Source organism: Nilaparvata lugens, chromosome 14 (assembly GCF_014356525.2).
Source record: "Nilaparvata lugens isolate BPH chromosome 14, ASM1435652v1, whole genome shotgun sequence".
Lineage (NCBI taxonomy): Eukaryota > Metazoa > Arthropoda > Insecta > Hemiptera > Delphacidae > Nilaparvata > Nilaparvata lugens.
In genome coordinates this window covers 13811002-13824520 of record NC_052517.1, presented here as the reverse complement: position 1 = coordinate 13824520, position 13519 = coordinate 13811002, and the positions used below count along the sequence as shown (strand labels likewise).

Here is a 13519-nt window from a genome sequence, read left to right as displayed (position 1 = left end):
CAATATTCCACTTCTCACTGATCATTTCAATAATGAAATCAATCACATGATTTACTTATGCAAAGTAACCATCCATTGGATATAAATGACGATGTGTTTATTATACAGACAAAATCTGCTAATTAATTCACATCATGAACATTTATTGCTCAATCTCTCTTTCTCACTTCAAGACTTACTTCACCCCGAATAAATCTTAATTTACTTTTTCAAAGTAATATTCACACAAGGCGTGTATAATGACACAACAGCTGTTAATTAATTCACCTCAGTAAATATTGATTTTCCGAAAAATAATCTCAACATCAGCACAAATAGTAATAATTGAATGAATTAATGCACCGTCAATAATACTCATGATGGTAGGCTGAGTAAGAATTAGATTCACTCTCGAGACGTGATCTAATTCCAAAACTAACAATAGCACGATCTAACACAGACTGACTCAATACAGTAGATATCAGGAAAAACTAGAATCTCATGAATTCAATTTTATAAATTGTTATTGAAAAGGAAAGTAATCTCTTCTACAGACTAGAAGCTTGGCGATAGCAGTTAGCCAGTTTGAGAAAGTTTATCTTATCTTCACAGCACTGCACAAACAACTTTTCGATCCAACATAGAATTAATTCCAATTGAAATAATAATTATTTTATTCCAATTTATAGTAAGTCCTCCGACTTTATTTTCAAGTTAAATATTAGAAAATTTAATCATAATCTGAACTAATAACCCCCGATTGTAGTACATCTCGACTCACATCAAACGCAATTTATTCATTTCACATGAATAATTAATTGCAACGTAATTCCTTTTATCCCACAGTATAATAACGTATGTTTAATTAACTGCACCGTAACCCTTTACCGGATTAAAGCAATACCACCAGCTTCATTAAATGATTTCAATTATTAACCATTACCTCATGGTTACAATATTATTCGGATCACACTGATCTATATATCTTCTAATATTCTCTATCCACTCATTTCGCCATCAACTATTTATGGCAAGTAGAAAACAAGCTACTGCAAGTTTTGTTTGTTAACCGGTACTTGGTTACAACAATATCGGTAATATACCGACTAAGAAAAATTAGTCTAGTTTGAATCGACCTTAGCTGTTATTAACTAGTCATAGACTGTAGGAAATTTTCTTGATTATCCTGCTTGGTCACATCATAATATATTTCAAACTGAAATTATTGAGATTGCCTTCAGATCAAAAGAAATGCATTAATTTGTCAATAATAATTTTCTCCATCTAATTCAGCCAGTGCTTTATGACTGATTATAATAATTAAACTGTAATGGTTGAGTTGCCATTTAGTTTAAGTAGAACTCCATTTCATGAGAAAAATTAAACGGAATATGCTGTTTCCTTTTAATAAACTATTGACCAATTTCTTTCAATAACAATAATATGTCAGTCTTTTAATATTCTCATTATTTTCGGAATTGTGCTAATGCTATTAATTTTCAAAATTCGGCTAATAAATTCGTGCTAATATTCTGAATTAATTTTCTTCAATTTCTATACAATTTTGTCTTTGACAACAAAATTTAATGTCCTCATTTTAAATGGGATAATTTATGAATCAAAAATAGCTCTACAGCTGTGGTTTGATTGAACTCTTATGATATTCACCCCTTCTCGCCTCTTACCTCCTTATTGGCGGCGCGTGACACCTCTCTGGTATCCCATCCTCCGGATAGGCAGCGACCCTCTATAGCCTCGCTCGGCCTCCTGCTGTCCATCCGCTCGAATTCCGTCCACCTTTTCCGCAACTGCTCCATCACCATCCTCTTCCTCATCCTCGGGCAGGTGTGGCTGGAGCTTGGTGCCCTTCTCGTGCACAGTAACCCTCTTACCGTCACCCAACATTTCCTCGACCTCATATGGGCCAGAAAATTCCGGTGCTAACTTCGCGACAAGCTGGTTAGCACCCGAGGACAGGTGACACTCCTTCCTGTAGACTAGCTGTCCAGGGTTCACCTTCCTTGTCCTCTTTTTCCAATTATAATACCGGTTGGCATTATAATTCTGGTCTCCAAGATCTGAAACTACTTTGAGTGTAGTTTCCAGCACCGGCAGTCTTCTAGACTGCACTGCTTGACGATTATCTCCAGCTTCTTGCTGAAAATTATCCTCCTTCTTCCGCCTCCGGTACCGCTTTTCCGGACAGTTGTACCTCCAGTGCCCAGCTCGTTTACAGTGCCAGCAAATGAACTTTCCACGGGCTGGAGAAATTTTCTGAGAAAGAAATTCCTCTTTTCCAGTCTTCCACACGGCTCCTACGTGTTTCTGGACTTGAGGAAATTTCTCCTTCTCCTGCTTCTTCACAGGAATAATTACAGGTGGCTTCCTCGACCTCCAGATGTCAGGCTGGGTTTTAACAGTAGCCAGCCTCGAGTTGACAGCTCCATTTCCCACTTTTGGAGTGGAAATATCGTCTCTAATGTGCTTTTTGACGAGATGAGGATCCCATTCCACTGACCGGGAATAGGGGTCTATTCTCACCCGGTGCTCTCGAAGAAACTCCATACCAAGCAGAATATCTGGAGAAAGCCCATCCATTATTGTGAGTGTTGTTGATAGGGATATTCTGCCAATTTTCAGGTTGGTTATAACACCACCTCGCAGACGTGCAGCCGCTCCGTTAGCCATAACAGCGCCGCGCTGCACAGGCTCTCGTTCCACTGCTTCCAAACTATTAAAAGCTTTAGAGCTAATATAGTTGGACTCTGCTCCTGTGTCGAGAAGAGCACTATACTGTCTGCTTCCTATTTCCACTGTAGTGAAAAGACGGTTGTCATCCTGGAGCTCTGGCTCTAGCTGGATTTGAAGCCTTGTTTTATCAGAAGTCTTCTTCTGCTCTCTCTCACAGGAACAATTTGGTCGTGGCTTCCCGCACTTTGAGCAGAGTGAAACCTCCGGACACTCTGATCTCCAGTGTCCCACCTTCTTGCACTGCCAACACACGGGGCCTTCTGGAGGTTGTTCACTCCGACGCTGTGTAGTAGTAGTCTCTTGTCGAGGCTTGATCTGCTTCCTCACCTCCTCCTGCTTCACTGCTCGTTGTCTCTGTTGAGCACTCTTCTCCTCGAATTTAATTCGTTCATATTGCCTCGCTAAGCGTAGCAAGTCGTCGGTGGTGTACACTTCAGCCTCCCTGATGTAGAGCTTGTAGCGTGGTAAAAGATTTTTGTACAATCTCTGTACCTGGCTACTCTCTGAAAAACCACCTCTTCTCCTCATCAGCGTTAGCAGCTCCTCAACATAGTCGTCTATGAGCTCGCCTTCTTTCTGCCGCCTGTCGAGAATTTCATTCTCAAGATCCTCCACATAAGTAGGTGGATAGTAACGAGACCGAAAGTCTCTCAGGAAATCGTCCCAGTGTCTCCACTGTTCTCTCCTATTCCTCATCCATAAGGAACATTTCCCCGCTAACATTTCAGGTAGCGCTGGAAATAACTGTCTGCCAGACAAGCCATATGCTTGTTGCAGCTCCTCGAGCCGCTCCATAAAACTTGGAGCATCTCCACTCCCATCATATGAGAGCCGCCACCCTCGAACCTTGTCACACACGGCACCCGGGTCCATACAGGATGTAGCAGGCACCGCTGGACTGGTAGGTGACCTCAACACATGCCTAGGCATGTTATCATGCCTCTCCGGCATCTCCGGCCTCACCAGTGCAGGCTCTGCCTCCTCGCTAACTGGTGCTGGCCTTCGCGCTCTTCGACGAAGCGCCTCCTCCCCATTATCCAGAACGGGGAGCATCGCAACAATCCGCTGTCGTTGCTCCAGTAGAGCCCTCCTCAGGCTCGTACTTGTGCTATCTGTCAGCACTGAGTCGAGTAGTAGATCAATCAAGCCTTGATCGTGCACTCTGTACACCCAGGAGTTGCTGGAGTCGCCATCAAACTCTGGAGACGTCTCCTTGGGTATTTCTTCCAGTCTGGAACATGCAGTGGCCTCCGCGACTGGTGGCCACAAAGCTGCAGCTCCTTCCTCTTCCTGACCTGTGCCAGCTCCGCCACCGATCCTGTTTAGACCGGCGGCCTCCACCATTGTCCTCCGGTGGTTTTCGACAAGAGCTCTCCTGAGCTCTGCCATGGTACCTGTTGTAGGTAGCCCTGCTGATGCTGCTAGATCCACTGCTTCATTCCGGTGGAGTTTGTAAATCCAGGACACTCCTGGATCGCTGTTATCCTCTCGCGCCTCCTGGTCTTCTCCGGCGCGATTACATTTCTCTTCTGCACTCATTGCTGTTTTACTCCTCCTGCCTTGGGCCCCACGTTCGTGTGCCAATCTTCTGAGTAGATTTTTGCCCACACCTGTCTCTATCAGAGTTCCCAGTGTCGCTCTGGGCCGGCTAAACTCAGTCGGCGACTGGGGAGGGCCGCGGCAGGGGACGGGAGTCCTGGTGGGGCGTCCGTCAACCACCCTCGCTCGGGTTGGGGGTTGAAACAGGGTTTTGAGTGCTTTGGAGAATGTTTCCCTCTTTTAGGAAAGAGGGGCCGTGCTTTCGCACTGCCAAACAGGGTTGGTCGCGGAAAGAAGGGAACAGGAACCTTGCAGTGTTAGTCGTGAGAAAGGGCTTCGTGTCGGGACTAAGTCTTAGTCCTCGGGCACCGGGTGTCTTCCCGGGTCCGGGTTGGTTGCGGAGCTCTGGTAAAGGCTTTCCCTGGCCTTCCCAGAGGTCCTCTTCCGGTTCCGCACTGGTTTAGTGCGCTGCGGCGGCCCGCGCTCTGGACTTTCCTAAGTCCTACTTGCCGGCACCAGCTGTCCTCCTGGGGTCCGGATCGGCCGCGGAGTTGCGGGAAAGGCTTTTCCTGGCCTTCCCAGACGTTATACAGGGTTTTTGGAAATTTTGCATTTCAAGAATATGAAAGGAAAAAGGAGCCTCCTTCATACGCCAATATTAGAGTAAAAATCAGACTATAGAATTATTCATCATAAATCAGCTGACAAGTGATTACACAGATGTGTGGAGAAGCCAGTCTATTGCTGTATTTCCATAAGGTCTACACTCTACAGTTTCAACCAGGTACTCTTGTGGATGAGAATACTGCGTGAGGTCTACTGTTCACAGAGCTACTAGTTCTATGCTACTGCTATAACGCACTTACAGAACTAAAGAACTACTAGTTCGACTTGTTTTCAATATCCTTCTTCTTCTCAGTATTCTTTTTCCTTATCCATGACCTTCTAAGCCGCCAATTGAAAGTAAATTTGACAAATTACCGGCACGACAAGATATCTGATTTTACTAGGCCATACTGTATAGAAGGACACAAATACTATCTAATGTTTAGAATTACTATTCAGTGTCTAATTCCTATTTCAAGGCTTCAGTTGATTCTCAGTTACCCAAGCCATATATGCCTATAGTAAGGTACACGTTATATTGGCAGTGGAAATTATAGGAATACAGTGTTGCCGATTCTCTGTTAGCACTGCCTTCTATAGTAGATAGCTGTGATTCACGTCATCCCAGTATATATGATGTTTATCAATCTCATAAATTCAAAATTGTAGTAGATACGTTTTTTTGGACTCAAAATTGTGTGCGAATTGAGTTACCTAAGTAGCATAACCTTTAGACTGTGTATTCCAAATTAAGGTTTGGAGCAGTTGAGGCAAATATCTGGATTGTATTTGCATATGAATGAATGAATAAATAATATTAATTACTGATTCCTGTTGATATTCGTATACTTTTAAACGAGCAATTTCTGTTTATATGTTTAGATGTTTTTATGTTTACATTTATATGTGTATGTGACCGGATCTCGAAAACGGCTCTAACGATTCTCACGAAATTTGGAACAAAGTAGGTTCATGATATGAGAATTCGATTGCACTAGGTCTCAACGCTGGGATAACTCGCTGAAGGACATTAAAAGGATAAATACGTCTTTGGAAAAACAGCTGGAAATTTTGTCGTCTGTCGATACCGTAATGGAAGTGAGTGAGCGAGTGCATGTGTGGGTTATTCCTCAGCTGATCTCACGAGAAGAATAATTCAGCAAGAAAAACTTATATTTGTTTATTTCTCTTTTTTTAGAAAACCTGGTTACTTCAGAAAGTAATTGTACATAGTATATTAACAAATATTGTAGCAAACATAGTACATCATTCTAAATCGAAATCATAGTATATCTATTTGTAATTGATGATGATTGTGGATTTTTTTTGAAGTGAGAATGAATTGTTATTTTGATGAGTGATAGTAGCTTAACCTGGATTTTGATTTGGACTGTAGTATAAATTTGAATAGGGACAGTTTCGGGCATAAGCCTGATGTTCCTCCTCATATAACTGTAAAAATAATTGTACGACTGAGAAAATGAATGAATAATCTATTGTTACAAATTTTCTATGCTTTTACACTCCAGAGCAAAGCTCAAAGCTCGGTCCTCCGATATTGATCAATAATTGATATAATTATTATATCTCAAGTAATAATATGCTAGACAAGAAGATAATATATCTCTTCATAATTCAATAATATTTCCAATTGAGGAAATATTCTGATAGTTCTCATATCACAACATAGTCTACTATCAATTTGGCGACGATGTGGAGTTGGAAAAGGATAGAGCTATCTGTGTTGTCAAATGACAGACAAGGACAGCAACACCAATGTTAACCAAATTCTGCTATTATAACATGAATCTCACTATAGTAGATTATTCAAAAATATATCTAGAAAAAACTTAGTTTCCTTGTAAACAAATATCTAGCATGACTCAATACCAAGATTATTAACTATGAGTAATGCCATAATTTTCTGTATCATTAGACAACTCATTGTTATATCTCGTTATCTAGAATCTAGTTTAGACATTATTTTCAATGTTTTAGCGGTTTTCTCAGACAGGAAGACATTGAGATTATGTGAATTTTCGTAATTAAAAATGGTCTTGAAACAGAATTTATTTTAATAACATAGTAAGAAGACGATAGTTAAGGTTGTACAGGTAGACATGAAGAAAACTGTGAATTTTCACAAGGTTTAATTAATCTCTTAGTATTTATAGTCATCTGATTTTGGGTATACCTATAATACAATAAAGAAATGAATAAGCTTATACACGTAGGTGATAGGAAATTCACGAATGACGCATCACCACGTCTCAACTACTCAACTGATTAACTTGAAGTTTTGCATTTAGATTCTTAATTTACCGAGGATGGTTACAGGCTTATTTTAAATTCTTCAAGATATCAAAAGGTCAAGTTCTTAAATTAGACCCGTGCGGATCACGGGTGACCTGCTAGTCGAAAATATAAACATATATTTTTATATCACCTAGGCCTACTGTGAAATGTCATATTTATAAAAATATATATTAATGTTTATGTAAATATTGAGCAAGCAATTTCTGTATTTTTATATATTTATATCTGGTTATTTATGTTCAACGGATCTCGAAAACGGCTCTAACGATTTTCACGAAATTTGGAACATAGTAGGTTTATGATATATAAATTCGATTGTACTGGGTCTCATCCTTGGGAAAACTCGCTGAACGACATTACTCGCTGAACACCAGTGGATAGTAAAAAAGTGATTGAGCGAGTACGTGAAAAATCAAAATATCGCATCTCCGAAATTCATAAGATGACATATAGCCAGCTGTGAAATATAAACACGATCATTTTAGAGAATTGTGTTCTGTTTATCTATATATATATATATATATATATATATATATATAAAAGCGAAATAACACTCACTCACTCACTGACTGACTGACTGACTCACTCACTCACTCACTCACTCGCAGTACTAAAAATCTACCGGACCAAAAACGTTCAAATTTGGTAGGTATGTTCAGTTGGCCCTTTAGAGGCGCACTAAGAAATCTTTTGGCAATATTTTAACTCTAAGGGTTGTTTTTAAGGGTTTAAAGTTCGTCTTTTAGTATGTATATTCTTCTTCTCCCAATCTCTTAATTATAATTGAAATTTCCATATCATATGTTACTATAGAACTATAATCTAGATAGAGTACCTCTTCGAAACAGTTGTTAACTGGCAACTAAATTAATAATTTTGTCAGGTTGGCATTAAGTTGAGTTGACTTTGTTAGGTTGGCACCAAGTTGAAGATTTAAATGCATTTATCGCGGGAAAATTGATTGGGCACTGCTACTTCAATCCTGGGAATATTATATTACTAGCTGTCAGGCTCGCTTCGCTCGCCATATCCGTTTAGCCAGATGTTTATTCTGGCCCCCGACTGGATTGTCCTAACATATGATAAAAATGCTCAAATGAAAAATGCAGGCGAGCGAAGCGAGCCTGCTGATTTCATTCTTGGTCGATCCAGTCGGGGGTCCAGGGGGCGGAGCCCCCTGGCCAGACGGATATGGCTAGCGAAGCGAGCCTGACGTCTAGTCAATAAATAAAAATAGCGAGCGAAGCTCGGTGCCCCGATATTAATCCTTAATTGCATACTCAATGAGTTTTCCAATGTTTAGTTCATTAACATAATAATGAACTAAACATTGGAAAACTCATTGACGTTTCCAATAAAGTGAAAGTATATTCGTATGGCTTTTGTTGGTGGGGAGTCCCTTGCGGGTAGGTCCCACCGCCTGAATATATATATTTTGAGCCGTCAATTGGCCTTACGACTGTCATACTTCAGCCGGGACCGACCAAATTATAGACGTTTCCAATACTTACCTATTAAACTTGAATTTTAAAAAACACTTATGGAGTGAAAATGCACTAACATTGGTAGTGAAGATCGTTTCGACCTGTTGTTGGTCATCATCAGACTAGGAATTTACTCTAATGTCAAGGTTCAAGTATTTTTCTCTCCATTTGCATTTTCACTCCGTAAGTGTTTTTTTAAAATTCGAGTTTAATTTTAATAGTGAAAAATTATGGATATGCAACAGAGTAACTTATCTATTATTTAATTATTTGATTGTACAAAAATAGATGTTGAGGTATTTCTCAATGTCTTATATTTCACTTATTTAATTGATGTACTTACACACATTACAACATCTTTTACACATTAAAACAGCTCTCATACCATAACCTTATTTTCATAATTAAACAGTACATTTTAGTTTAATAATGAACTTTAACATATTTATAATCGTGAGACTTCGGGTATGAAACTGTATAAACATGATTTATTCTTATCTCATACTGTAAAATGTATATATGGATTATTTTTCAAGCAATTGATTAAAAAAAAAGATTACGCTAGTATTAAAAAAGTTATTGCAGGAATTATTCTTTTTCAAAAACTTACTTTTAACTTGTCTATGTGTGATGAATGCTTCAGCTCCTGAAATAAACAAAAATAATTTAATAAGAATGAGGAGAGTAACTAAAACTTTTTACACTAGTAGTTCTGTGAACAGTAGACCTCACGTAGTATTCTCATCCACAAATACCTGATTGAAACTATAGACCTTATGGAAATACAGCAATAGACTGGCTTCTCCACATATTTGTGTAATCACTTGTCAGCTGATTTATGATGAATAATACTATAGTCTGATTTTTACTCTAATATTGGCGTATGAAGGAGGCTCCTTTTTCCTTTTATATTATCCTTGAAATGCAAAATTCCCAAAAACCTTGTATAGGCCTATACGTCGACGCACAACTAAAAAAGGAACATATCTGTCAAATTTCATGAAAATTTATTACCGCGTTTCGCCGTAAATGCGCAACATAAAAACATATACACATTTAAACATTAATGCCAAACCGTCGACTTGAATCTTAGACCTCACTTCGCTCGGTGAATAAGAGAGAAAAAAATTGAATGTACACTTGACCTTCATTATTCTCCATGTATACATACATTAATTATTATAACAATTACTTTAGGTCTAACCTATCTTACTGAAGTTTACTCAATAGTTTCAAGACTATAGTGAGGTCCACGTTATAATGGCAGTGGAGAAAGATACGAAAACAACGTTGACTATCTTCTGTCTTGCCAATGCCTTCTACAGACGGTAGCTGATACAGGTATATTGATGTAATATTGGAAGCTCATTCTTGATTAAAATAATCAATGGTATTATATTAAGCAAGAGATTATATTTTTCAATAATTTCATAATGAATTTTCATAATTACGATGAAATATTTTGTTAATTGATTATTAATTCTACATTGTTTAAAGACGAACTGGCGACAAAGTAAAGCGAGAAAGAGATAACGCTACCCACTTTGTTGAATGATAGACAAGGATAGCAATACCATTGCTAATCAAACACTGCCTCACTATAGATAGTAACCGGCAATCATTCTCATTACTTTTGAAACGTACTTCGTGAAAATTACATCGTGATTTTGTTGTATAGCATAGCAATACTGTTGACCCTATTTGACCTTGACAGGTTGACCTTGAAAGGTTAAAGGTCATGGAGGCAGCCAGCTGGAAAATTGTATTATATTACGTGGGTTCAGTATCAACATAATCGCCAGAGAAAAATGGCTGTACGGAGAGTGTAATACGAGAGGAAGAAAGAGGAGTCGAGCAAGAATAGGAAAGACGAAGAGGAGGAGGAAGAGAAGTAGGAGGTTGAGGAATGGTAGTCGGAGGAGGAGGTGGAGGAGCGGGAGGAGGAGGAGTGGTAGTTGAGGGGTGTCGAGGAGGACAGTACGGGGAGTGAAATAGGAGAAGAAAGGAAAGACGAAGAGTAATAAGGAAAATATACACAAAATCTGCTCTCTATTTTTCATGCGTTTTATATGCAATCAAGGATTAATATCGGGACACTGAGCTTCGCTCGTTATTTTTATTTATTGACTAGCTGGCCCGGCGAGCTTCGTACCGCCAAATAGTTGATGCATCTCATGACAAACTTTAGCTGGATGCACACCTCAAAATCTATAACCCATACTAACAATCCTCAAATCCAGACCATCCTATTAGTTTTTATTGACCAAATAATCAGTTCAGCATACTCTTCCATGTACGTGTACGATAAAATCATAACTGACAGATTAATTGATCACGCATATCATTAATCGACGTGTAGTTTAAGCTATGCTATATTTTTGCATAAATCACATGTGCTCCCCCGTTCACTCCTTTAACTTACTCAAAACATGCAGGGAATTTAAAACTTTTATAAAAATCTAATTCGTGACCTTGGAAAATTAATTGCTTCACAAACTTTTTGAATAATTGGTGAGTGACGATGAACCCTGATGTCGGAATTACTGAATAATTGGTAATACTGGTAATAAATACTGAATAATTACTGGTAATTGGAGAATCGAGGGTTTCGATAGAAATCAATGGTACAAAATTGATTACTCTTTTCAGTAATTACCTATTTCAGTAAAAACCTATTATGTTCCAAATTTCGTAAAAATCGTTAGAGCCGTTGAAAATAAATAACCAGATTTAAAAATATAAACAGACATACAGAAATTGCTGGCTTAATATAATAGGCCTTTTTTAAGGTTGCGTTTGTCTATTATAGACTTATTCTACATCTTTCTCTTCGAAATTAAATTTTCTACAAGTTCTGTGAAAGAATATTTTGTGTTTATTGTACATTTAACATGGTAAATCAGCTCCAAACCATGAAGGAATTTGATTTTCGGGACCAAGTTTCGCATATTTCATCACATATCTTAAAAATTACTGTAGCTCCAGTTCTGGAAACGGTTTTATTCAATTTTTCAGTTCATTTGAGATGAATTAGGCTAAATTGTACGACTTAATTAACAGCAAACAAATACCCGGAGGGCTACGATTCAGCAGGGGCACAGAAATTCAGACGAAATATTCCACCCTATATAACTTGGTAACTAAGCTTTTTCGGACATCTGTTAATTAGAACTTTTTTCTTTTTTTGATGTGAGGAATCACGCCCTGACTTATTGGCACCTTTTTTCAGAACATCCTGTAAACTATTCTTGTGTACGATGTACATCTTCAAACTGTTCAACTACTTATCTAAAACGATAGATCGATAATCAACTATCGATATTCAGGTCGATACTCGATAGCGATAATCAACTATCGATATTCAGGTCGATACTCGAAATCGATAATCAACTATCGATATTCAGGTCGATACTCGATATCGATAATCAACTATCGATATTCAGGTCGATACTCGATTTATTGAACTGAACAGATGGTGTGAAGCATGACTTTGGAGTCAAGAGGTCAGTAAAGTCAACGAGTGACTGACTCTTCTCTGACTGGAAGTTCAGTCAGTGAACAACCAGACCCACTTACCATAATCGGGTTGTACCATACCTGATAGAATGTTTCACGTGGTAGGCCTACTGACTAACATTTCTGATTATAGGTTTGTGTGCTATAGTGAGATCCACGTTATAAATAATTGACCGAGCGAAGTGAGGTCTAAGATTCAAGTCGACGGTTTGGCATTTCTCTTAATGTTTAAATGTTTATATGTTGCGCTTTTACGGCGAAACGCGGTAATAGATTTTCATGAAATTTGACAGGTATGTTCCTTTTTAAATGGCGCGTCGACGTATATACAAGGTTTTTAGAAATTTTGCATTTCAAGGATAATATAAAACGAAAAAGGAGCCTCCTTCATACGCCAATATTAGAGTAAAAATCAGGCTATCGAATTATTCATCATAAATCAGCTGACAAGTGATTACACAGATGTGTGGAGAAGACAGTCTATTGCTGTATTTCCATAAGGTCTATAGTTTCAATCAAGTACTTGTGGATGAGAATACCGCGTAGGAATACTAGTAGTTCTGTGAACAGTAGACCTCACGCAGTATTCTCATCCACAAGTTCCTTATTGAAACTGTAGACCTTATGGAAATACAGCAATAGACTGGCTTCTCCACACATCTGTGTAATCACTTGTCACCTGATTTTTACTCTAATATTGGCGTATGAAGGAGGCTCCTTTTTCGTTTTATATTATCCTTGAAATGCAAAATTTCCGAAAACCTTGTATTGGCGTATGAAGGAGGCTCCTTTTTCTTTTTATATTATCCTTGAAATGCAAAATTTCCAAAAACCTTGTATATACGTCGACGCGCCATTTAAAAAGGAACATACCTGTCAAATTTCATGAAAATCTATTACCGCGTTTCGCCGTAAATGCGAAACATATAAACATTAAGAGAAATGCCAAACCGTCGATAACGCGTTTCGCCGTAAATGCGCAACATATAGACATTCAAACATTAAGAGAAATGCCAAACCGTCGACTTGAATCTTAGACCTCACTTTGCTCGGTCAATAATATCAATATTGGTTTGCTATCAAATCAAATTTTATCACCAATATCAACAACAGTGTTACAAGAAAATAAATAAATCATTATTTGTTAAATAGTTGACGTGGCTAGAAAAAATCTTGAGCTCTGGCCACAAGATTATCTGTCATGAGACAAAACAGATTACTCCATCCTTTTCTACCTCAGCATTGTTGCCAAATCGTTTGTTGACTACGAAGAAACATAACAATGAACTACCTACCCGAATACTTCATCTCAATTTTGAAGATACATT

The 13519-nt window shown here is 38.4% G+C and overlaps 1 protein-coding gene across 12 annotated transcripts in view; it reads right to left on the bottom strand.

The window, feature by feature from the left end:
- LOC111055063 (dnaJ homolog subfamily B member 3) overlaps positions 1 to 13519 on the bottom strand; it is a 202744-nt gene that overhangs the window by 69716 nt on the left and 119509 nt on the right. For 8 of the 12 annotated variants that reach the window (XM_039440801.1, XM_039440791.1, XM_039440800.1 and 5 more), the window contains one exon: positions 9286 to 9321. The exons of the other annotated variants lie outside the window; for them this stretch is intronic. The gene's annotated coding sequence lies outside the window, so the exon portion shown is untranslated. The remainder of the gene's footprint in view (positions 1 to 9285; positions 9322 to 13519) is intronic. 12 annotated transcript variants of the gene reach the window in all.